Genomic DNA, 26,608 nt, shown 5'->3' with positions numbered 1-26,608 from the left:
AGAGCAACTAAGCCCACGTGCCACATCTACTGAAGCCCACGCGCCTCATCTACTGAAGCCCACGCGCCTAGAGCCGGTGCTCCACAACAAGAGAAGCCACTGCAATGAGAAGCACGTGCACCACAATGAAGAATAGCCTCCGCTCGCTGCAACTAGAGAAAGCCCATGCGCAGCAACGAAGACACGATGCAGCCAAAAATAAATAAATTTTTAAAAAAGAAGAAAAGAGAGCAATGCAAGAGGAAAGAAAAGAAATCAGACTGGACAGCAACATGCAAAAGAATCAAACTGGATTACTCTCTCATCCCATGCACAAAAATAAACTCAAAATGAATTAAAGACTTAAATGTAAGACCTAAAACCATAAAACTTCTAGAAGAAAACATAGACAGGGGCTTCCCTGGTGGCGCAGTGGTTGAGAGTCTGCCTGCCGATGCAGGGGACACGGGTTCGTGCCCCAATCTGGGAAGATCCCACATGCCACGGACTGGCTGGGCCCGTGAGCCATGGCCGCTGAGTCTGCGCATCTGGAGCCTGTGCTCCGCAACGGGAGAGGCCACAACAGTGAGAGGCCCGCATACAGAAAAAGAAAAAAAAGAAAACATAGACAGTAAGCTCTTTGACATTAGTCTTAGTAATGTATTTTTAGATATGTTGCCATGGGCAAGAGAAACAAAAGCAAAAATAAGCAAACGGGATTATCAGACTACAAAGCTTTGCACAGTGAAGGAAACCATCGACAAAATGAAAAGGCCGCCTACTGAAAGAGAAAAGATATTTGCAAATGATATATCCAATATGGGGTTAATACCCAAAATATGCAAAGAATTCATACAATTCAACATCAAAAAATAAACAACCCAATTTTTGAAATGGGCAGAGATCCTGAATAGACATTTTTCCAAAATAGATGTACAGATAGCCAACAGGCACATGAAAAGGTGTTCAACATCACTAATCATCAGGGAAATGGAAATGGAAAGCACACCTGTCAGAATGGCTATCATCAAAAAGACCACAAATACCAAATGTTAGTGAGAATGTGGAGAAAAAGGAATCCTCATGCACTGTTGGTGGGACTGTAAATTGGTGCAGCTGCCATGGAAAACAGCATGGAGATTCCTCAAAAAAATTAAAAATAGAACTACTGTATGATCCAGCAATTCTGTTTCTGGGTATTTATCCAAAGAAAATAAAAACACTAATTAAAAAAGATATATCCACCTCTATGTCCATTACAGTATTATTTACAATACCAAGACATGGAAGCAACCTAAGTGCCCATCCATAGGTGAACAGATAAAGAAGATAGGGTGTATGTATACAATGGAATATTACTAGGCTATCAAAAAGAATGAAATCTTACCATTTGCAACAACATGGATGGGCCTAGAAGGTATTATGCTAAGTGAAATAAGTCAGACAGAGAAAGACAAATACTCTGTGTTATCACTTATATGTGGAATCTAAAAAACAAATGAATAAAGATAACAAAACAGAAACAGAGTTATAGATACAGAGAACAAATAGGTGGTTTCCAGAGGGGAGGGGGGGTGGGAAGGAAAGAAACAGGTGAGGGAGATTAAGAGGTACAAACTTCCAGTTGTAAAATAATGAGTCACTGGTATGAAATGTACAGTATGGGAAATATAGTCAATAACTATGTAATATCTTTGTATGGTGACATATTGTAACTAGACTTAGCATGGTGATCATTTTGAAATGTATAGAAATATTGAATCACCATGTTGTGTAACAAGAACTAACATAGTGTTGTAGGTCAATTATACTTTGAAAACAAACAAACAAACTCACAGAAAAAGAGATCAGATTTGTGGTTATCAGAGGAGGGGGTGGGGGGAAGGGAATTGGAGGAAGACAGTCAAAAGGTACAGACTCCCAGTTATAAGATAAACTAGGAATATAATGTACAACATGATCAATATAATGAACACTGCTGTATGTTATATATGAAATTTGTTGAGAGTAAATCCTAACAGTTCTCATCACAAGGAAAAATGTTTTTCTATTTATTTAATATTGTATCTATATGAGATGATGGATGTTCCCTAAACTTACTGTGATAATCATTTCATGATGTGTGTAAGTCAAATCATTATGCAGCACACCTTAACTTACACAGTGCTGTATGCCAATTATATCTCAATAAAACTAGAAGAAAAAAAAAAGAAGTCAAAGAGTGGGGACAGTAAAGGAATCAATCAAAAGGAAGAATCCAGAAAAAGAAAGAGAAATTAGTGGCAAAACTTACTTTTACAGGGGCAAAAAGCCTGTTGGGATATAAGACAGGGAAAAGAAAGTGGGACAAATCTCTGATTCATTTCCTGCCCATCCTTTGGAGTGCAAAAGCTATTGCCTGTTCGGCAGACTGCTTTAAAAGTCCTTCCTAGGAAAAAACCTACCTAAGGAGGCAAAAGACCTGTATGCAGAAAATTATAAGACACTGATGAAAGAAATTAAAGATGATACAAATAGATGGAGAGATATACCATGTTCTTGGATTGGAAAAATCAACATTGTGAAAATGACTCTACTACCCAAAGCAATCTACAGATTCAATGCAATCCCTGTCAAACTACCACTGGCATTTTTCACAGAACTAGAACAAAAAATTTAACAATCTGTTTGGAAACACAACAGACCCCGAATAGCCAAAGCAATCTTGAGAATGAAAAATGGAGCTGGAGGAATCAGGCTCCCTGACTTCAGACTATACTACAAAGCTACAGTAATCAAGACAGTATGGTACTGGCACAAAAACAGAAATATAGATCAATGGAACAGGACAGAAACCCCAGAGATAAACCCACGCACATATGGTCACCTTATCTTTGATAAAGGAGGCAAGAATATACAGTGGAGAAAAGACAGCCTCTTCAATAAGTGGTGCTAGGAAAACTGGACAGGTTCATGTAAAAGTATGAGATTAGAACACTCCCTAACACCATACACAAAAATAAGCTCAAAATGGACTGAAGACCTAAATGGATTAAAGACCTAAATTCCATCCTTGGAATTCCAGAAACTATCAAACTCTTAGAGGAAAACATAGGCAGACACTCTATGACATAAATCACAGCAAGATCCTTTTTGACCCACCTCCTAGAGAAATGGAAATAAAAACTAAAATAAAGATAAACATAAATCACAGCAAGATCCTTCTTGACCCACCTCCTAGAGAAATGGAAATAAAAACAAAAATAAACAAATGGGACCTAATGAAACTTCAAAGCTTTTGCACAGCAAAGGAAACCATAAACAAGACAAAAAGACTACCCTCAAAATGGGAGAAAATATTTGCAAATGAAGCAACTGACAAAGGATTAATCTCCAAAATTTATAAGCAGCTCATGCAGCTCAATAACAAAAAAACAAACAACCCAATCCAAAAATGGGCAGAAGACCTAAATAGACATTTCTCCAAAGAAGATATACAGATTGCCAACAAACACACGAAAGAATGCTCAACATCATTAATCATTAGAGAAATGCAGATCAAAACTACAATGAGATATCATCTCACACCGGTCAGAATGGCCATCACCAAAAAATCTAGAAACAATAAATGTTGGAGAGGGTGTGGAGAAAAGGGAACACTCTTGCACTGCTGGTGGGAATGTAGATTGATACAGCCACTATGGAGAACAGTATGGAGGTTCCTTAAGAAACTACAAATAGAGCTACCGTATGACCCAGCAATCCCACTACTGAGCATATACCCTGAGAAAACCATAATTCAAAAACAGTCATGTACCACAATGTTCACTGCAGCTCTATTTACAATAGCCCTGAGATGGAAACAACCTAAGTGTCCATCGACAGATGAGTGGATAAAGAAGATATGGCACATATATACAATGGAATATTACTCAGCCATATAAAGAAATGAAACTGAGTTATTTGTAGTGAGGTGGATGGACGTAGAATCTGTCATACAGAGTGAAGTAAGTCAGAAAGAGAAAAACAAATACCGTAAGCTAACACATATATATGGAGTGTAAAAGAAAAAGAAAGAAAGAAAATGGTCAGAAGAACCTAGGGGCAAGACGGGAATAAAGATGCAGACCTACTAGACAATGGACTTAAGGATATGGGGAGGGGGAAGGGTAAGCTGGGACAAAGTGAGAGAGTGGCATGGACATATATACACTACCAAAGGTAAAATAGATAGCTAGTGGGAAGCAGCCACATAGCACAAGGAGATCAGCTCGGTGCTTTGTGACCACCTAGATGGGTGGGATACGGAGGGTGGGAGGGAGGGAGACGTGAGAGGGAAGAGATATGGGGATATATGTATATGTATAACTGATTCACTTTGTTATAAAGCAGAAACTGACACACCATTTTAAAGCAATTATACTATAATAAAGATGTTAATTTTAAAAAAAAGAAGATTAACTGGGAAAATTCATAAAGTGCCTTCCATTATCATCAGCAAACCCCCCCTTCACTTAGTATGTTATTCAGCAATAAATATTTCAAACTAGAAAAAAAAAAAGATATGAAATAGCTCACTCAGGGAGCAGGAGTATAAATGAGCTAGGAAATGTAGTGAGACTGCCAGGCAGCAAAAGAGGCCCACTTGAGGTTAGTGGCCATAAATTGGAAAGGGCTCCAGTCAGCATAATCATGAGCTTTACCAGCCATGCTCAGTTGAACAGACACAGAATCAGTGGAGACTTGGATTTAAACAGGGTTTTGCCAAGAGAATATGATGAAGGGAGAAAAAGAAAGGAAATTAAGAGTAGATATGAGGGGGCTTCCCTGCTGGTGCAGTGGTTGAGAGTCCGCCTGCCGATGCAGGAGACGCGGGTTCGTGCCCCGGTCCGGGAAGATCCCACATGCCGCGGAGCGGCTGGGCCCGTGAGCCATGGCCGCTGAGCCTGCGCATCTGGAGCCTGTGCTCCGCAACGGGAGAGGCCACGGCGGTGAGAGACCCGAGCAAAAAAAAAAAAAAAAAAAAGAGTAGATATGAGGGAGTAATGTCATTTGGACCATGAAATCCAAGTACGGTAAGGGGGGAGGTGAGGACATGAAGAGGCTGTGAGAGACGGTGAAAACGGAGGATCGATGGACTGTTGGTGCCAGTGATGCTGAAGAAGTTGTGTCGCTGGGATACCGGAGGGAGTGAACTGCAGAGAGAACATCAGAGTGGTTTGCTTAAAACTGGCATGTAGGGCTTCCCTGGTGGCACAGTGGTTGAGAGTCCGCCTGCCGACGCAAGGACACGGGTTCGTGCCCCGGTCCGGGAAGATCCCACATGCCGCGGAGCGGCTGGGCCCGTGAGCCATGGCCGCTGAGCCTGCGCGCCCGGAGCCTGTGCTCCGCAGCGGGAGGGGCCACAACGGTGAGAGGCCCGCGTACCGCAAAAAAAAAAAAAACAAAAAACTGGCATGTAGACATGGCAGTCATTGGTAATGGTGAGGTCTAGGGTGTGGCCAGGATGTAGAGGCCGAGACAGGGTGGAGGACAAGATCATTGGAGGAGAGGAAGCCAACGAACTGAGAGGTGAGGGTCCTGGAATAGTTATTTATGCAGATGTTGAAAACCCCAAGACATAGTGAATGCTTCTAGTCCTCAGAGGAAGCATGACATTGAACATGCTTTAAGGAATGAGGAACAGAGGGAGGTAGGGTTGGAAGATGTCTGTCCCGGGAGAAACAGCGGTTACAAACTGATTGAAATGCAAAGCTAGGAATTTCAGGGAGAAGATAAGGAGAATGATCTGGACATGGCGAGAAGCATCAGGAGGAGATGGAACCCATCTCCAGGCTCTGTGGTGTGAAGAGTATACCAAAGAAAGCAGCCACCACATGAGAGGAAGGCAGGGGAGACAGAGTTCACTTGTGAGAGCAAGATGGCAAAGGGAAACTTCAGAGAAGAGGATGGAGAAAGAAGGTTGATGACTGACCTTGAGTTCCAGAGGGCACAGTAAAGCGGATTTGAAAATTTGGGGAGCGAGAGTAGGGAGCTGAGGTCAGAGAAGGGGGTGCACAGAGCCTTACAGGCATTAATATCCTGGGGAATGAGGGGTGAGCTGAGATAAGTAATCCCAGGAGTAGTCATCCTGCTGATCTCAAGGCAGGGAGAGGTGCTAACGCTGTGAGAGTTGCAGGGAAGGAAGTGGAAGGGGCGTTTACAGAGTTCTCGGGACCCTGCTTCCCTCTTGCCTATAGAGGTGGAGACCACCGGGAGAGGAAGTCTTCCCTGCCACGTGTGGATTTCATCACTCATTGGGCGGGGAGATTATGGATGATTTAAGTGTCCTTCTTTTTGCTCATTTGATTCTATCATAAAAGTGTATCCCATTTGTGATAAGAACATTTTTTCTAATTCCAGAAACCTCCAACTCTTTCACCTACCGTGTGACTTTGAAGTAGTCACTGTTTAAAGTGTAGAGATTGTCTCCACTTGTTCACAATTTTGTAAATCAACTGTACTTCAGTTTAAAAAATGAGAACAGAAGATTAAAGTATTTCCAATATATACAAATATAGGCGCATGTTCTATCACTCACATAGCAAAGGCTCTCCCACACATGTGTAAATCTACATTCCAGAATCATTACCAATTGGCCTAGAATCTAGTCTTTCCCTGCTGTTACTAAAATATTTAACCCCTAGGAATTACACTGCTCTAACTACTTTCTAAATGTTCTATTTCTTTGTATTAATTCATGAAAGTCAAGAAAATTAATCCTGAAGAAGATCAGAGAAAACAACCAGAGGGAACCACACCGTTTTAATTAAATCAACATTAGGAAGGAGAGTGTGCCAACTCTCCCACCTACCTATTTCCAGACGCTGGAAGGAATTCATTTGTGAGAAGTCAACAGAAGTCAATCCAAATTATTTTTAAAGCATTATGAGGTAGATTATTACAAATACCAGGAGAAGCTATTCACACAGACCCAGCCCCTGATAAAGCCAAAGACAGAGCACTTCCTTCTTGGCTAATGACAAGAAGGTACATTATGTCATCCTGTCCTCCTGTGAATTCCTTCCCACCAAGAGAGCCCTGTCAACACTCCCATAAAATCCATTTCTGTATAAACAACAGACTATTCGACTCTCCAGATTGCAAGAGAGACTTCTAAATGGGTCTTTTAGAATAAAATGTGTTTCCTGAAGAAGAAATTGGAATGGCCATTTGGAGCACTGAAAGTCTGTATTTATCCAAGGAACAGGAACTTCTCGTAGAATTACTTTCCCCCGAAATGTACAATCTTGCTGTTACATTTTTTTTAAAAAAAGAGAGAAAGAAAACCCTCTCAGCCCAGTATTTACTAGCCTGTCCGAGCATTTTTAGCAATGATAGCAATGAGGCCTCAGCCTGTATTGGCCGTCAGTGCTCCAACCATAGTCCCAGGCTGTATGCCAGCTTTTAAAAGGCCAACCTGACTTTAGTTCAATTCCTTTCTGACCCAAAGCGCATTAACCTGGACTCCTTGTCAGGTCTGTTTGTGCCTTACATCTAGTTTTAAAGGAGAGGTTGTTCTGGGTCAAGAGATGATTTCTAATATTTCCTCTTTTAAGTTGTCTAAAATTCACAGACTGATGTAATTAGACAGCAGGAAGATCACTGGGGACAGGATAGCTGCCCATCTGTGTAATGAGATTTGGATGCTCAGCTTTGCTGAACTGTGGATTCTAGCCCCCATCCAGTTGGCCAGAGGTTATTTCCACAATATTTTTCTTTCTTCTTCAGTTAAATTTAAAACTATGAAAGGAAGGGGGCCCCTAATCCTTCCTCAGGAGCAGAAGTGATGCAGATCTTATCGGGAAGACTTTTTCCGGGCCCAGCTTAAGTTTTTGTTGGCTCAGCACTAGTGCATTTTTTCCTAAGTCTTTCCTCTTGGAGCTCAGTAGACTGTTTAGCCCAGCCCTGCTATTTGTGTTTCAAATGCTTGCAGATGGTTTATATACTCCCTCCTCATCCCTGTTTAGCTGCACTGTAACATACCTAACTGTTTCATTTCTTAATCTCCCTGACCCCTACCCTGTCCATGCATGATCAATCAGTCCTCAAATAATTGTGGCTTCTGAATTTCCTATTATTTTTCAACGTTTTCCTAGCATTTGGTGAAGTGCAATTGTATTGGCTTGCTATTGCTGTGTAACAAATAACCACAATATCTTAGTGTTTACCATTAACCATTTGTTTAACTTACACATCTGTGGGTTGTCTGGGACCAGCAAGGCTGTCTGACTGGGATGGTTCATCTGAGTTGGCTCTGCTGCACATGTCTTCTGTCATCCTCCTAGGGCCAGAGGGCTAATTTAGACATGTTCTCCTCACAGCAATGGTAGAATACATAAAGGAGAGTGGAAATACACAAGGCCTCTTTAAAAAGAAGTGACACACCATCACTTCCACCTTTTTCTATTGATCAAATCAAATCACGCGGCCCAACGCAAAATCAAGTGACAGGGAAATATGCTCCATTCCTTTAGTAGGGGAACTTCAAAGTCACATGTCAAATGGCATGGATACAGGAAAAGGTGAAGAAGTAGGGCTAAAAAGTCACAATGGCCAGCTCATCTGAGCCATAACACAAGCTTCAATTTAAGATCTGATATCATTCATTGTTCCCTTTGAGTACCACCAAATACCTGCACAGCATTGCTGATGCACATCAGAGATCATGAAGCCTTCAAGGGCTTATAGAACTTGATTTACAAAGTGCCTGGCAGAATAGAGATGGAACTTGTTTAGGAGGGAATCATTAAGTCCCTCCAGAACCAGATCAGGATGATTATTGGAGACCTGAAGAACAATCAGTGTCATTCCAAACTCAGGTGATGAAATAACAATGATAGGCAGTTTTTGTTGAGCATCTACTATGTTCTAAGCCATCTGTATCTAGCCTTTTATTGATGGCATCACCACAAGGCTGCAAGGTATTATTGTCACCACTTTCAGAGAAGGAAACTGACTCTAAAAGATCAAGGAACTTGCCCAATATTACACTGAATTTTTAATCTGAATCAAAATTTTTTAAACTGAAAAGGTTAGTTTCAAACTCATATTGGTCCTAATCCCAATAATATATATTCTATTCAATAATTCCAATGAAATGAGGCTTAAGAATTCTGGGTTTCCCTGGTGGCGCAGTGGTTGAGAATCTGCCTGCCAACGTAGGGGACACAGGTTCCAGCTCTGGTCTGGGAAGATCCCACATGCCACGGAGCAACTGGGCCCGTGAGCCACAATTACTGAGCCTGTGCGTCTGGAGCCTGTGCTCCGCAACAAGAGAGGCCGCGATAGTGAGAGGCCCGCGCACTGCGATGAAGAGTGGCCCCCACTTGCCACAACTAGAGAAAGCCCTCACACAGAAACGAAGACCCAACACAGCCATAAATAAATAAATTTAAATCATATGGGCTTCTAAGAAGACCTCTGCTTAAAAAATAAAAAAAAAAAAAGGGCTTCCCTGGTGGCGCAGTGGTTGAGAGTCCGCCTGCCGATGCAGGGGACACGGGTTCATGCCCCGGTCTGGGAAGATCCCACATGCCACGGAGCGGTTGGGCCCGTGCGCCATGGCCGCTGAGCCTGCGCTCCGCAACGGGAGAGGCCACAACAGTGAGAGGCCCGTGTACCGCCCAAAAAAAAAAAAAAAGAAGAATTCTCTTACTGTCTGTAATATATACATACAGACAGACTGACAAACTCACCATATAATTATATGAGGGGAAAAATCTCCAAGAAATGTAGTTAAATGAAAAATGCAGAACAGGTTACGTAAGATACATATGCATATACATATCTTTGGTGTTTAAAAAAGGCAGTGGAGCAAAGGTAGGTAGGAAGAAAATAAAAGTCTGTGTATGTATTTGCTTATCTATTCATGAGGAAACTCTAGAACAATACACGAGAAACCAAGGACAGTGGTTACCTATGAGGAAGTGGACCAGGGACAAGAAGTGGGGGGGGCAGAATTTCATGGCAAATCCATTGATACTTTCTGATTTTTTGAATAATGTGAATGTTAAAGCTATTCATAAAATTAAATTTAAAGAGAAATAAATAAATATTTGGCCAAGGTAGGGTGGAAGATAGGGCAGAAAGATGAGATAAGGGTTTGAGAAGTTTTGACTACAAAGCTCCATTGAAAGGGCAGAAGATTAGAAGGGCACTTAGACATCCAAATGGCCCTCCATCCACTATCAGACTATTATTTGGACAAGAAAATGTATCACATAGACAACCCCATCTAGAACAGTGCTAAGGGGACAGTGACCTAGAGCTGTTAATGGGAGATTCGATGTCATCCCTCTGTACTAGATGTGACCAGTCCTGGCTGTATTTATCCCCAAACTGTAGAGCCATTTAATCTGCAGCCTTGAATATCTCTCCATCGTACTGTGGCAGATTCTCAGTTCTCTTTCTTCCTCCTATAGTATTTTTTTTGCTGATGTTCCTGTTTGAATTTTCTTTTTATTTTTTATCAGTTCCTTATAGCTCCTTGTTACCAATGCATTTGAATTATATCTCTTGAAGCAGTGAGTGTTTTTACCATTTACAGGTTATTGTTAAACGTCTATTTAGTGTGGACTTTGGCTATAAGGTGGACATTATTTTTTATTTTTTTTTTTTTTTTGCGGTATGCGGGCCTCTCACTGTTGTGGCCTCTCCCGTTGCGGAGCACAGGCTCCGGACGCGCAGGCTCAGCGGCCACGGCTCACGGGCCCAGCCGTTCCGCGGCATGTGGGATCTCTCCGGACCGGGGCATGAACCCGCGTCCCCTGCATTGACAGGCGGACTCTCAACCACTGCGCCACCAGGGAAGCCCAAAAGTGGACATTCTTAATGCAATATAACTTGTGTAAATAAATGTGTTTTTGTTTTAAAGCAGTCACTTCAGGAGGTTATACCCATAAAAATTTAGGTTATACTCATATAACTCCATTTGCTTTGCCATCAAGTTAGGAACATGATGATACTGGCTCTTGCCAAGTTCACCCTTTAAAACTTAGATCAGAAGTGATCTCCCTCTGACAGTTTTTCTGGAATCCTCAGGTGTTCATTCTTTATAATCCCATAGTTCTCAATCACAGCAGAGTATATTTTCCAAAACTGGTTGCAACAGTATCTCCCATCCACATGCTATTCTTCAATAACTTTGACATTTCTTCCATCAAGAAATGGTCCATATTCCTTCTCCCTGAATCTGAGAAGGCTTGTGACTAGAGTAGAAGAGATGTTATGTGACTCACGGAGCTAAATCTTTAAAATGTGACAGTTTCTTCTTGATTCTCTTTAGAATTTACTCTTGGAGCGTAGCCATGACGCCCAAGTAGTCACAGGGAAAGGCCATGTGTAGGTGGGCAGCTGACAAGCCCAGCTAAGATCCCAGACAACAGCCAGCATCAACTACTAGACATACGAGTGAATGAGCCTTCAGCCGATGCTACCCTCAGCCGTCAAGACGTGCCAAGTGACATTTACTGTCTCAGTTCCAAACTTTCATGAAACTGAGACAAGAGATCTATGCCTGCTCAGAATTCCTGACCCACCTAACAAAATGTTTGCTGTTTTATGCCACTCAGTTTAGGATGATTTGTAGTGTAGCAATAGTATCTGAAATAGATTTTGATACCTGGAAGGGGGGTGCTGCCAAAATAAAACCTAAAACGTATAGCATTGACTTTGGCACTGGTTGGTTGGTGAAAACCTATAAGGCTTTGAGGAGGTTATTGGTGAGGGATTAAAGGAACCGTTTTAAAAAATGTTACTGGAAACTGGAAGAAAGGGGACCCTTCTTATGCAGATAGAAAGTTTAGCAACATTGTCACATAGTAATGTGGAAACTGGGAAATATATCTAATGAACTCAATGATCAGGGTTAGGAGATTTCTAGGCAGAATTTTTAATTTTTATTTTATTTTGGAGTAGAGTTGATTAACAATGCTGTGTTAGTTTCAGGTATACAGAAAAGTGATTCAGTTATACATGTACATGTATCTATTCTTTTTCAAATTCTTTTCCCATTTAGGTTACTATAGAGTACTGAGCAGAGTTTCCTGTGCTGTGCAGTAGGTCCTTGTTGGTTATCTTTTTGTTTTTTCAAATGAGTGGTTTTGTTTATTACAACAAAGAGATAGAAATTTTCAGAGCAAGAAAAATGGTATAACTTTTCTCCTTCTAAGTATACACCAGAGATATTACTTAGCACAAGAACACCCATCCTGCCAGAACATGTCTTCAATATACTAAGGACTGACATAAAAACAGCAAGCACCTAGGTGCATCAACATGATAAGTATAAATGCATTCAAATATACACCATTAAGATTAATGTGAAAATATAATAGCAATATTAACAGTAAATAATATTTTCAATATTACTAATAATTACTAATTAAATATTTACTGGGGGCCAAATTTTTCTGAATACTTTTATACATATTTTACTAGCCTTTTCAACTCTACTAGTAGGCAGGGATAATTAGCTTCATATGACAATTGAGAAAACACCATCAGGTTTTTTTTTAATTTTTATTGGAGTATAGTTAAGTTACAACGTGGTATTAGTTTCAGGTGTACAGCAAAGTGAATCCATTATACATAAACATATATTCACTTTTTTTTTAGATTCTTTTCCCATATAGGCCATTACAGAGTACTGAGTAAGAGTTCCTTGTGCTATACAGTAGGTCCTATTAGTTACCTATTTTAAGTATAGCAGTGCATACATGTCAATACCAAATTCCCAACCTATCCCTCTCCCCCCCCACTTTTCCCCTGGTAACATAAGTTCATTCTCTAAGTCTGTGAGTCTGTTTCTGTTTTGTAGATAAGTTCATTTGTATCATTTTTTTTAGATTCCACATATAAGCAATATCATATGATATTTGTCTTTCTCTGCCTGACTTACTTCACTTAGTATGGTAATCTCCAGGTCCATCCATGTTGCTGCAAATGGCATTATTTCATTCTTTTTAATGGCTGAGTAATATTCCATTGCATATACGTACTACATGTTTTTTATCCATTCATCTGTCGATGGACATTTAGGTTGCTTCCATGTCTTGGCTATTGTAAACACTGCTGCAATAAATATTGAGGTACATGTATCCTTTTGATCCATGGTTTTCTCCAGATTTATGCCCAGTAGTGGGATTGCTGGATCATATGGTAGCTCTACTTTTAGTTTCTTAAGTAACCTCCATACTGTCCTCCATAGTGGCTGTACCAATTTACATTCCTACCAACAGTGTCAGAGGGTTCCATTTTCTCTACACCCTCTCCAACATTTATTGTTTGTAGACTTTTTGATGATGACTATTCTGACTGGTGTGAGCTGATATCTTATTGTAGTTTTGATTTGCATTTCTTTGATAATTAAAGATGTTGAGCATCTTTTTATGTATCTCTTGGCCATCTGTATGTCTTCTTTGGAGAAATGTCTATCTAGGTCTTCTCCCCATTTTTTGATTGGGTTATTTGTTTTTTTGATATTGAGCCACATGAGCTGTTTGTATATTTTGGAGATTAATCCCTTTTCAGTCGTATTATTTGCAACTCCCATTCTGTGAGTTATCTTTTCATTTGGTTTATGGCTTTCTTTGCTGTGCAAAAGCTTTTGAGTTTAATTAGGTCCCATTTGTTTATTTTTGTCTTTATTTCCATTACCCTAGGAGACGGATCAAAAAAGATATTGTTGTGGTTTATGTTATCTAGGCAGACTATTGAAAATGGCACTTGGATTCTTCTTGCTTCCAATGACAAAATGTGAGAAAATAAGAATGAAATGTTAAATATAAAGGAGCAAAGGTTCAAATATAAAATGTTTCTCATTCCCAGCCTCTCCAGCAGCAAACAACACTTAAATTAAGAAAGGACCTCAGGCCAAAGATCAAATCCAGGGTGAGACTCTAAAATCCTTTGTTCAGACCTCATAGAATATTTCAAACAGGCAACAGGACTTCTAAGGATCTTAAAGACATACTTCACAGATTCTCTCTGTTAAACAATATGGCTCCTAAGAACCATAAGGACTTGGTCCCACATTAGCCTCCAGGGGAGCCTGAGGGGGGCGTGGCTTATCTCAAAGAGTTTCATGGGTATGGCTTTTGTCTAATAGAGTAAATAGAGATACAGGAAACTTGCAAAATCTTTTAAAGAAGTATATCAGATTTGACTTCAGAGGACAGAGACAGGAGGCCTTTGATTTTTGACCTGCTATTGGTGGCAAATCAGCTAGAAGAACTACTCAGTGACAAACACCAGCAGTTTCTTATAGAAAAGGAAGGATAACTCAGATGGTCAAGGAACTGACAACAAGTGCCAGGTAAATTTCACAATTGCTAAGGACCAGTAACTGCTCTGTGCTGCATATTTTCCCTTTTTCAAATGGGAGTGCTGTAACAGCTAGCTAATTCTTGTCCCACAAATGTGTATTGGATGGGAAGCAGGAGGGTCGATAACTTCTCTCTGGCCTTCAGAGAAACGCCACCAGAGGCACTGAACAAAAGAGCTTCATCCACACTGGATCTGATTTAAATAATGAGATCCTGGACTTCAAGCTGATGCCACATTGGGATGAGACCTGGAATTCTTGGAGAAGGGGATGAGTGTATTTTGCATGTGGGAGGAATGTGAACTATTGTGGTCAGAGGGTGGATTGTGGCAGACTATATTTTCTAATCCCACATGTTCTTACAATATGACTTTGATACCCCTCCCATTGAGAATGGTGGTATGCTCCCTCCCCTTAAATATAGGGTGGGAGTGGAGCTTATAAATGACACTGTGTGACTTCCAAAGCTAGGTTATAAAAAGCTGTGCAGCTGCAGCCTGATTCTCTTTGGGATGGTTGCTCTTGAAACCGAGACACAATGCTCTGAGGAAATTCAAGCAGTCACTTGGAGAGGCCACATGTGGGTGTTTTGGCTAAGAGCCCCAGCTGAGGTCCCAGCAGACAGCCAACATCAACCACGGGACATGTAAGTTAGTCTTCCAGCCCCCAGCTATTGAGTTTTCCCAGCCTTTCAGTCTGTCCACTTGAGGCCCAGACACCATGGAGCAAAGGTGAGCTATTGCTGCTGTACCCTTTTACAGACTCCTGATTCACAAAAATCCATGAGCATAATAAAATCATTGTTGTTTTATGTCACTAAGATTGAAATGGTAAGTTACACAGTAATAAAACCAGAACACCTATGAGGTCACTGCCAAGTGCAGTAATCAAGCCTTAGATTCAAGAGATACACTTAGATTTCAGTACCAGGATCATCCTTTGCCAGCTGTGTAACTGTGGGCAAGTCCCCTAGATAATTATTACTGCTTCATGGGTTGATTACAAGGATTTAATGCGATAACACACATAAAGTACAAGGTAAAGTATGTGACACCTACTAACACTCACTAAATGTCTGTCAGCTGTGATTACTCTTCATCCATGTCTTCATCACTGCACTTACTGTTGAAATTATCCATTTATTTGTCTTTCTCTCCTACGAGGCCATAAGCTCCATGACACTAGAAACTTTATCTTGTTTATCATGTAGGTTAATGCCTAGCTCAGCTGGCTTAGACTATTTTAAATCTCAAATAACAGAAGGTGTCCAAAAGTATTTGTAAGTGGTGTTACAAAAGTGTGCAGTATAATTATATCTGATTAACTTCAGTTTCAATTCATATCCTCAGAGCACTTAATATGTGGTCAAGCATTTTCATATGTATTGTCAAAAGGCATCTTCTTAGCAATTTTATTTTCGTTTTATAAGTGAAGAAACTGAGACTCAAGTGAGTTAAGGACTAGCTCAACATCAACAACGGGAGTTCAAGTTCATCCATGCTGACCCTGCACCCCCAGCACTTCCTCAGGCACCACAGTTGACACTGCTGAACTCTCTCATCCTCCTCTACCAGGATCCTGCCCTTCAAATTTCCCCATCATGGACAAATTTCCATCCTTGGAAATGGTCAAAAATCAGATAAAGATCACACAAGTAAATAAAGAGGATATCTATTTTTTTCTTCCAAAACCAGACATTACAATATAGTAATAAGACCAGTCTTCTTGAAAGTTCTAGAAACTCTTCCAAAATAAAAGAACAATGTTTTTAACAAATTCAGGATTAAATACCTGAAGGTGAAGAGACACACTTATTTCAATTACTGCTTTATGGCTGAACCTCCTATTTTCAGTCTTCTAAATGCTCCCTGTAACTTTTACACGTGGTCTAAAGGGAATATGAAGCTTTGGGAAGATACTTTATAATCTTTCACAGCAGCTTAGGAGGAAGGAAAAAGGCATTGAGGAAAAGGCAAGGAAAATAATTTCAACTTGTTGACTCATTTCATATTCAGTGAATGGCCTTGTTACTCCCTTAAGTGTTGAATCCTTCAAGAAAAGGATATTCAAAATATATTCTAAATGGCATTTTATGGAGGAGGGAGACTTCAAACAATTTAAGCAAGTGCTTTTTCACACTGTTTCCATGTTAAAAACTATTTATATAAAAGAAAGCCTAAATGCAAATCAAAACTACAATGAGGTATCACCTCACACCAGTCAGAATGGCCATCATCAAAAAATCTACAAACAGTAAACGCTGGAGAGGGTGTAGAGAAAAGAGGACCCTCTTGCACTGTTGGTGAGAATGTAAATTGATACAGCCACTATGGAGAACAGTATGGAAGTTCCTCAAAAAACTAAAAATAGATCTACCATATGACCCAGCAATCCCACTACTGGGCATATACCCTGAGGAAACCATAATTCAAAAAGAGTCATGCACCCCAATGTTCATTGCAGCTGTATTTACAATAGCCAGGACGTGGAAGCAACCTAAGTGCCCATTGACAGATAAATGGGTAAAGAAGATGTGACACATATATACAGTGGAATATTAGCCATAAAAAGGAATGAAATTGGGTCATTTGTTGAGACGTGGATGGATCCAGAGACTGTCATACAGACTGAAGTAAGTCAGAAAGAGAAAAGCAAGTATCGTATATTAATGCATATATGTGGAACCTAGAAAAATGGTACAGATGAACCGGTTTGCAGCGCAGAAATGGAGACACAAATATAGAGAACAAACGTATGGACACCAAGGGGGGAAAGCAGTGGTGGCGGGTGGTGGGGGGGTATTGTGGTGGTGTGCTGAATTGGGTGATTGGAATTGACATGTATACACTGATGTGTATAAAATGGATGACTAATAAGAACCTGCTGTATAAAAAATTAAATAAAAAAAACAAAAAGAGTCATGTACCACAATGTTCATTGCAGTTCTATTTACAATAGCAAGAACATGGAAGCAACCTAAGTGTCCATTGACAGATGAATGGATAAAGAAGATGTGGAAAATATTTACAATGGAATATTACTCAGCCATAAAAAGAAACGAAATTGAGTTGTTTGTAGTGAGGTAGATGGACCTAGAGTCTGTCATACAGAGTGAAGTAAGTCAGAAAAACAAATACCGTATGCTAACATATATATATATGGAATCTTAAAAAAAATGGTTATGACAAACTTAGGGGCAGGACAGGAAAAAAGATGCAGACGTAGAGAATGGACTTGAGGACGTGGGGAGGGGGAAGGGTAAGCTGGGACAAAATGAGAGAGTAGCATTGACATATATACACTACCAAATGTAAAATAGATAGCTAGTGGGAAGCAGCTGCATAGCACAGGGAGATCAGCTCGGTGCTTTGTGACCACCTAGAGGGGTGGGATAGGGAGGGTGGGAGGGAGCCGCAAGAGGAAGGGGATATGGGGATATATGTACACATATAGCTGATTCACTTTGTTGTACAGCAGAAACTAACATAACATTGTAAAGCGATTATACTCCGATAAAGATGTTTATATATATATATATATATATATATATGCAAAAAAAAGAAGAAAGCCTAAATATATTTTCAGTACTTTGAAGAAAAATATTATAAGTATGAAAAGGCTGGGTTTCAAACTTCCAAAAAAGCAATCCCTTCTCTCAGATAAAATGAATTTAACGAGAAAATTTCTGTTTTTAAAGTGTTAGCATCCTGATAATTTTGAAAAGCTAGAAATGGAATTTTTCACTAGAATTTACTCACTATTCTTTGGTTTGTTAAACAAATATTTCGAGCATGCATGCTAATGGTAGGTACAAGCCTAGTTGCTGGAAATGCAATGATGAGTCCCAGAAACATCACCTCTGCCCTCAGAGCACTTACAGTGTAAGAGAAGAGATAAACCTTGCAGTAATTGCCAAATGTGATAAGTGCTAAGAAGGAAAACTAGAGGTAGCAATGGACCATAAAGCAGCAGAATGCATTCTAAGCCATGGAAGGATCTGGAAGGCTTCTCCAAAGGTGACATTTGAACCCAGATCAAGATGGGGTATTAGTTTCCTACGGCTGTCGTAACCAAACTCCACAAACCAGGTGGCTTAAAACAATAGAAGTTTATTCTTTCACAGTTCTGGAGGCTAGAAGCCTAAAATTAAGGTGTCGGCACGGCCCTGTTCCCTCCGAGATTCTTCCTAGCTTCTGGTGGTGGCCAGATGGATGAATCCTTGGTGTACCTGGGCTTGCAGCTGCCTCACTCCAGTATCTGCCTCTATTGGCACATGGTATTTCTCCCTGTGTGTCTCTCAAGACCTTCTTTTATGGACACCAGTCATATTGGACCAAGGGCCCACCCTACTGCAGTATGACCTCATCTTAAATAGTTACATCTGCAATGACCCTATTTCCAAATAAGATCACATTCAGAGGTACTGGAGATCAGAACTTCAACATACCTATTTGGGGGACACAATTCAACCCTTAACAGTTGGTTAGGAGCTAACTAGGAGACAACAAGAGAGGCACAGGTGAGAGCCTGTCAAAAGTCCTACAGCAGGAAGGAGGGTGATATTGGGGGACCAGAAAGAAGGAAGGTGACATTACCCCACGGTCACACTTCTCAGCTTATCTGTGTGTGATGATCTTTTCTCCTGACAGCTCATCAAAACTGTGGTAATGGTTACCTTGCTCAGAATCCAGAGAGTAAGATATAAACCTGACATTTCTCTGACTATGTTTCTGAGATCCTCATGAGAAAAAAACTCCCTAAGGATGAAACACAGAGGTTTTCTGAATAATATTTCTCTCACTAGCATTGACTGAAACATGATTTTAAATAGTTTTCCCTTCATACCTTCAGGTCCTGGGGGATCTCACATGTAGCTTGAAGTCTCCGAATAAATTACTAAACCAAGTCTCATTAAAAACAAAATAAAACCAAACAAAAAAACACCTTGATGTTCTCTTTCATGATACAAAATAAGCTAGTTCCCAGAAGGCTGTAACTGAATGAACATCCACCCTAATTTTTAAGACCAACCCACATCCTGATTCTGTGGTCACTCACTTCTTTGAATCCAGATCAACTCCAAAACCAATTGTAAGACCACAAATCAAGATGCAATGCCTGGTTAGGCGATTCCCGTAAACCCATTGTCTACTTACAACATTTAAAGTTGCAACAGATCCCCTAGGGAAATTAGATAGTTTATGCTGGACTAATAAACAGGGCTGGAGTATCAGAAAAGTAGTGGGCCACAGAGTACCTAAGAGCTGGATCCAATTCTGGGATATTGTCCCTGGGGGAAGTGGGTGGGTACATATGTGTGTAAGCATTTTGCTGTTCTCCAGACCACAGTTGACTTTGGAACAGGTTCTTCTAAGAAGTTACATGGGACACTGAGAGCACCATGTATACTCAGGTCAACTTTTCCTGGAATATTCAACACAAGTCGTTTGAAACCCATCCTGCAATGTATTTGTCTCCCATTCACAAACTTTATTCAACTTCCGGGAGTTTGGGCCCAAAAGTAGCACTAAGGTTTGTTATTGACACGAAGTCCAAAACTGAAATCCTCCTGACTGTGTCAAGCACTGTTTGACTGAAATTACAGGGCCTAATTGTTTGTAACTCAATTCCCCTTTCTTTAATTGGGCATAACGTGTGCCCTGTGTACTTCACGGGGTTACTGAAAGGACTGAACGGCTTAATTATGGGGAAACACTTTGAAAATGGTAAAGGGCCATGCACACTTAAGATCCGGCGACTGGTTCCATTGCCTCCAAGCATCTCTCTGCTCCCTCGCAGTCACCAGTCGCCCTGCAGACACACACACACACACACACACACACACACACACACACACACACACACACACACACACACACACACACACACACACACGCCAGATCAGAGGAGGCCGAGCATCTCTGTGGGTCCCCCATAGGCTCCTTCCTGCTCCCAAATCCGCTCTCTTCCACCATCAGGTGTTCTCACTCACAGCTGTATATTTCAGCCCAGTGGTTGTCAACATTAGAATTACTGAGGTGATTTTTTGAATTAGCAATGCCTGGGCCCCAGCCCAAAAGCTTCGATTGAATTGGTCTGGGCTATCAGTAATTTACAGTTTTTAACGCACTCCTAGTGATTCTAACGGGCAGCCGTGGTATTTTTTTTCATTACTGTTTTAGAGGCTCACAAACAAAAATCACAATAATAATAAATACTTATTGGGCACTTCCAATATGCCAGGCACTGTGATAGGCATTTAATGCATCATCTCATTGTCCTTACAACCGCCCTCTGAAATAAGTTTTTACTCTCCCCCTCCACAAGGAGAAACTGAAGCTCCTACAGCTTACTCCCCGACACCAAGCTCCTAAGCGAGGGGCAGGATGCAGACTCCACTCTGTCTGCACCAGAACCCAGGCTAGGCTGTCCACCAGGAGCCTCCACTGTTCTCCACTGAAGCCATGTAGTTAGTAAATGAGCTTGGAGGAACCCTGGAAAATCTGACTTTAATTGGGGAAAGAGGAAAGGGGAAGAAATTTGTCATGCCAAATGAATCTTAAAACTAGACGCAGACAACACAGAGAATGGACTTGAGGACATGGGGAGGGGGAAGGGTAAGCTGGGACGAAGAGAGAGAGTGGCATGGACATATATACACTACCAAATGTCAATTAGATAGCTAGTGGGAAGCAGCCGCGTAGCACAGGGAGATCAGCTCGGTGCTTTGTGTCCACCTAGAGGGGTGGGATAGGGAGGGTGGGAGGGAGCCGCAAGAGGGAGGGGATATGGGGATATATGTACACATATAGCGGATTCACTTTGTTATACAGAAACTAACACACCACTGCAAAGCAGTTATACTCCAATAAAGATGTTTAAAAAATTAAAAAATTAAAACTAAAAAAAAAACTCAAAGGCTTTCTGATGCAACATTGTTAGAGCATTTTTCTTTCTCGTGTTTCAAATGTACGGTTGACCCTGGAATATACGAAAATTTGGGGGTTCATTTAATTTTACATTGCTTTCCATAAAGCAGTATTATCTCACTCTCAGATTTCAGAGTCCAAAGAAAAGCATAAATGATGAGGTTTAGGGGAGGGAAAGGGTCCGGGGACTGCTAAACCTTTCCCAGTTAAGAGAGATACCCCTTTCTTTCTCTTTCCCCTACCTCCCCACAAGCCACGGTAATGTGTAATAAGCTTAGACCATCCATAGCTGTAGGATCTCTTTCTTCTGTGTATGGTTAGAACAAAGCCCATTCTCATGAAAATACTGAGGTTCTGTGGTTTTCTAATTGTGCTCACAGAGCACTGGGGGTTCTGCGGGCCCTCCTGGGTGAAGAGGGGGAGATAACTTGTAGGAAAAGAAGTATGGCTGAGCTGGGGATCCTGGGGGCTCTTCATCACCACTTTACCAGAGCAACTCAACTTTTATTAAACTTCATATAACCTTGGATTTGAAGAATGTACTGTTGCTCTGTTGAAAAGAAAGTTTGGAAACCACTATTCTAGTTAATAGTCGTGACTCAGACGCTACCTAAATTACCAATGTTGAAAGAATTGGATTACAACAAAATGTACTTCACCCTAAACCTGTACTGAGCCAATGTAGATGATTCAGGAAGTACCGCAAGGTCTTATCATGGAAGTGGTGGTTAATAGAAGGATGGTGGGCTTCCCTGGTGGCGCAGTGGTTAAGAATCCGCCTGCCAATGCAGGGGACACGGGTTCGAGTCCTGCTCTGGGAAGATCCCACATGCCGTGGAGCAACTAAGCCCATGCACCACAACTACTGAGCCTGAGCTGTAGAGTCTGCGAGCCACAATTACTGTGCCCACGTGCCACAACTACTGAAGCCCACACGCCTAGAGCCCATGCTCCGCAACAAGAGAAGCCACCGCAATGAGAAGCCCGCGCACCACAACAAAGAGTAGCCCCCGCTCACCGCAACTAGAGAAAGCCAGCGCGCGGCAACAAAAGACCCAACTCAGCCAAAAATAAATAAATAGATAGATAAATAAATAAAAGTTAAAAGTTAAAAAAAAAATAGAAGGATGATAACAGCATTTATCACTCTTGGCTCTCCCAATACGTTATATGTACACATAATAAATGCTCCAAGTCTATCTTTTTTATTTATTTTTTTTATTGAAGTATAGTTAATTTACAATATTGGGTTAGTTTCAGGTGTAGAGCAAAGTGATTTGGTTATACATATACATGTATATATCTATATTTCTCTTTTTCAATTCTTTTCCATTATAGTTTATTACAAGATCAAAGTCACTCTTAATAGAAGTTGAGGTGCTGTTTAGCAACCACTGTGAAAGAATGAGGACGCCTCATCCTTCCCCCAGGGTTCAGAGGCCTCGTGCAGCCTTCCTGTCCTCGGCAGACGTAGCAGCAGCAGCTGCCCCAGGCCAGCCGGGGTCAGCAGCCCAGGTGGCTACTTTGGAGCAGGCTGTATGCACCATTTTGCCAAATGGCATTGCATAATTTTTTCCCCTGATGTTTAAAGTGGGACTGTTTGTTAGTAGTATTTTTAAATAACATTTATGCCATTTTCTGATTATAAAAGTAATATTTTGAAAGGTAATTGACTTCAGACTATTTCTGCTTGCTGCTCAGATCTCTGAGGCCAAGAATGACAAAATCTGCCTTCTAATTCAAAGTGGGGAGAAGGAAAAATTATAGGGAGAAAAACAAACTATTTCAATGAACTGACCTGCAGCAAAAAAAAAAAAATTCTTTGTTTGTTTACATGGGTGAGATTAAGCTGTGTGGATGCCACAAATATTTTCACTTCAGTAAAAACTTCCAAAGAACATTTTTTTATGGCTGTATGCTACAGTGTATCTTATAGGCATGCTGGCCTTTCTTTAATCATTCTCTTATTGTTGACTTTTTTTTTTTTTTTTTTTTTGCGGTACGCGGGCCTCTCACTGTTGTGGCCTCTCCCGTTGCGGAGCACAGGCTCCAGACGTGCAGGCTCAGCGGCCATGGCTCACGGGCCCAGCCTCTCTGCGGCATGTGGGGTCTTCCCGGACCGGGGCACGAACCCGTGTCCCCTGCATCGGCAGGCGGACTCTCAACCACTGCGCCACCAGGGAAGCCCCTTATTGTTGACTTTTAAGATGATTTCCACTTTTGAGTTATGATAAATAACATTGTGTGAACATCTTTGAGCATAAATTGTGGCCTGCACAGAAGATTATTTCCTCTGTATAAGTCACAGTAAGCAGAAATAGCAGAGTTTTTCACACTATATTTTTTTTAATAAATTTATTTATTTATTTATTTTGGTTGCGTTGGGTCTTCATTGCTGCACGCGGGCTTTCTCTAGTTGCAGGGAGCAGGGGCTACTCTTCATTGCGGTACGCAGGCTTATTGCAGTGGCTTCTCTTGTTGCAGAGCACAGGCTCTAGACACGTGGGCTCAGTAGTCGTAGCTTGCGAGCTCTAGAGCACAGGCTCCGTAGTTGTGGCGCACGGGCTTAGTTGCTCCGCGGCATGTGGGATCTTCCCGGACCAGGGCTCGAACCTGTGTCCCCTGCATTGGCAGGCAGATTCTTAACCACTGCACCACCAGGGAAGTCCCTTTCACATTAAATTTTAATGAGATGCTCCTTTCTGGTCTTCCCCTTCCTTTCACTATTCCATGTTCTTTTTTTTTTTAATTAATTTATTTATTTGTTTTTATCTTTGGCTGTGTTGGGTCTTCGTTGCTGTGTGCAGGCTTTCTCTAGTTGCAGTGAGCGGGGGCTACTCTTCATTACAGTGCGCAGGCTTCTCATTGCAGTGGCTTCTCTTGTTGCGGAGCACGGGCTCTAGGCACACAGGCTTCAGTATCCCCTGCATTGGCAAGCTGATTCTTAACTACTATGCCACCAGGGAAGCCCTAGTCCATGTTCATTTATTCTTTGTGACCTTTCTTTACATGGTGCCTTTAGCAATTTCTGTATATGCCTCTGGGTTTCTGTCCTATTTTTTTTTCAAAGATTCTTCTGGGGATTCTATTTTCATTCAGCTGTTTCAGTTGTCCCGGCTGTCAGATTTGAGCTCTTAATCAGGGACAGTGCTCTCAGAGCTGACGCAATCTCTTACCATCTTACATCCTATTATACCTTAGAAGCTATTCCCCAGGATCTTTCAGTACATAACTTGGATCTTACATTCTCCTCTGCTTCTAATACTCCTGCGTTTTCAAAGCGTATATTGAAATGGGTAGAAAACAGGCTTTATAACACAAACCTGCACTTTCTGAACTCTACCTCTTTCCCTGGGAAATCCCTTATGCTTAGAAAGTATGGCTTTGTATAATTCTTTTAAATCAGAGTTTCACTGGGGAATGTGGCTGAGTTGCTGAAATTTGCACTCATTAGCATCCAAGTTGTAGTTAAACACCTTTCTATATTCAGTGCTTGAGTAAAATAGGCCGAGAGATTTTACCAGCCATCTCCCTATGGCTAAATTAAATGAAGGCAGATTTTAAAGTCTTTGGAAACACAAAGAGATTTCAAATATATCCAAGTGTCTTCATTTCTTAATGATTTCACACTTTACTTTGTCACTTTCAGGCTCTGAAAAAAATCAGCTCAGGCGTTGTTTGTCTGTTTTCAAAACTCTGATTTAAAGGTCGGCATCTTCTGGAAAGCTCCCGAGGGCATAGCAGGCCCCAATACTGCATGGCTGCCAACATTCCCACCACGGCTTCCCCACCCCATTCCGCCTTCTGTCAAAGCACGGGGCTTACTAACTCCACCATTAGTTTCTCTGCTCTGCCATGGAAACTGAATAAAGAGTCCTCCCCATGCATGAACATATCTGATAAGATTACACAGAGCATCCCACCAGGGGAAACTGGGGTGATTTAAAATGCAGCCTTTCTCTCCCTGCTACAAACTCTACAGCATCCATTTTAATGAGAAAATGAATCTGACCAGGGCTGAAATGTGACCCAAATGCACCTGGATGACCATGACAGTGATTAAAATATTAAAATACTTCAGTATCAATGGGCAAATAAACATCTTTCCATCATGCCCCTTCCCCCACTCCGACATCAGGCTCTTTCCTTGGGTCTCCTCACCTCCCCAGGATCCAGCAACTAAAAGTTTAACATCTGGCACAGCTGGGGCTCCAGCACCTTAATCCAGCCCCACTGGGCCAGGGTCTATTCCAACTGATGATCTAGTTCAGTAGTAATCAATATTTTGAATATAATTCTTGAACCAGAATAATATGTCAGCTGACCTCAAAAATCATGGAACATATGTTTACTATCGTTTTAGGGAAATGTTATTTTATTCTCCCCTTCAATTATTCAACAAATATTTATTAGCACCTGCTGTGCGGTAAGCAGAGCACAATCCTGCCTCCAGAAGCTCACAATCTAGTGACAAAGACATATAACTGAATAAGTAACTTCAATACTGTGTAATAAATGCTACAATGGGGCAGGTACCGTGGGCTCTCGTGGCCACAAAGGAAAAGATTTGGGCAGGTTTACAGAAGGTGATGACGAAGATGAAACTTCGTTGGAGTAGGGGCAGCTGTTGTAGTGGGAAGGATGATTCAAGCAAACCTAAATAGACCACAAAAGGGCCTAGAAGCCAAAGAGAAGCAGACAAGTTCAGGGAGCTACACATAGTTCACTGGGGGTAGACAGAGGGAAGCGACGAGGACAGGAGCTGTGGAGTTAACCCGAAGAATGATTTGCTTTTCATTTCTCACAACTGCATGTAAGCTGAGGATGAACTGTAGTTGGCGATGTTCTTTCCTTGGTATCTCACAGTACTTGTGGTCCCAAGCTATAGTCAAACTTGCCAAGGTTTGCCTGCTCACTATTTCATTCCCAAGACTGCTAGGGAAGCCCACCAAGATCCTCCTGCACAGTAAACCCATCAGTTATGAACACGAAGATGCACAGGCAGGAGTTGCTAGTCAGCTCCTGGTGGAGACAGGGCTGTCGCCAGGGCTCCTCCAGTCTGATGGCCCCCACACGGTGCCTGGCACTCAGTGAATGTCTGCTGAGTGAATAAATGAATGGATGAGTGGGGAATAAGTTACAAGGACAGGTGTGGAGACTGAGCTCTCATTAAGCACCTCGTAAGTGCTTGACTAAGTGATCATGGCAATTCAACAGTCATTGCTTCCAGGTAACAGTGATACTTTTTTTTTTTTTTTTTTTTTTGTGGTACGCGGGCCTCTCACTGCTGTGGCCTCTCCCGTTGTGGAGCACAGGCTCCGGACGCGCAGGCCCAGCGGTCTGGCTCACGGGCCCA

The 26,608-nt window shown here is 41.4% G+C and overlaps 1 long non-coding RNA gene across 1 annotated transcript in view; it reads right to left on the bottom strand.

Annotated features, from left to right (window-relative positions):
• Positions 1-8,372, bottom strand: part of LOC307175782 — a 34,956-nt gene extending 26,584 nt beyond the window's left edge. The window contains exon 1 of the long non-coding RNA XR_013824482.1: positions 8,192-8,372. This is a non-coding gene — a long non-coding RNA (uncharacterized lncRNA). The remainder of the gene's footprint in view (positions 1-8,191) is intronic.
• Between the last annotated feature and the right edge of the window lie 18,236 nt (positions 8,373-26,608).

The sequence above is a fragment of the Stenella coeruleoalba genome (genome assembly GCF_951394435.1).
Source record: "Stenella coeruleoalba genome assembly, chromosome: 17".
Classification (NCBI taxonomy): Eukaryota; Metazoa; Chordata; class Mammalia; order Artiodactyla; family Delphinidae; genus Stenella; species Stenella coeruleoalba.
Note: the sequence above shows the minus strand (reverse complement) of the source record. Positions and strands in the feature narration are given on the sequence as shown.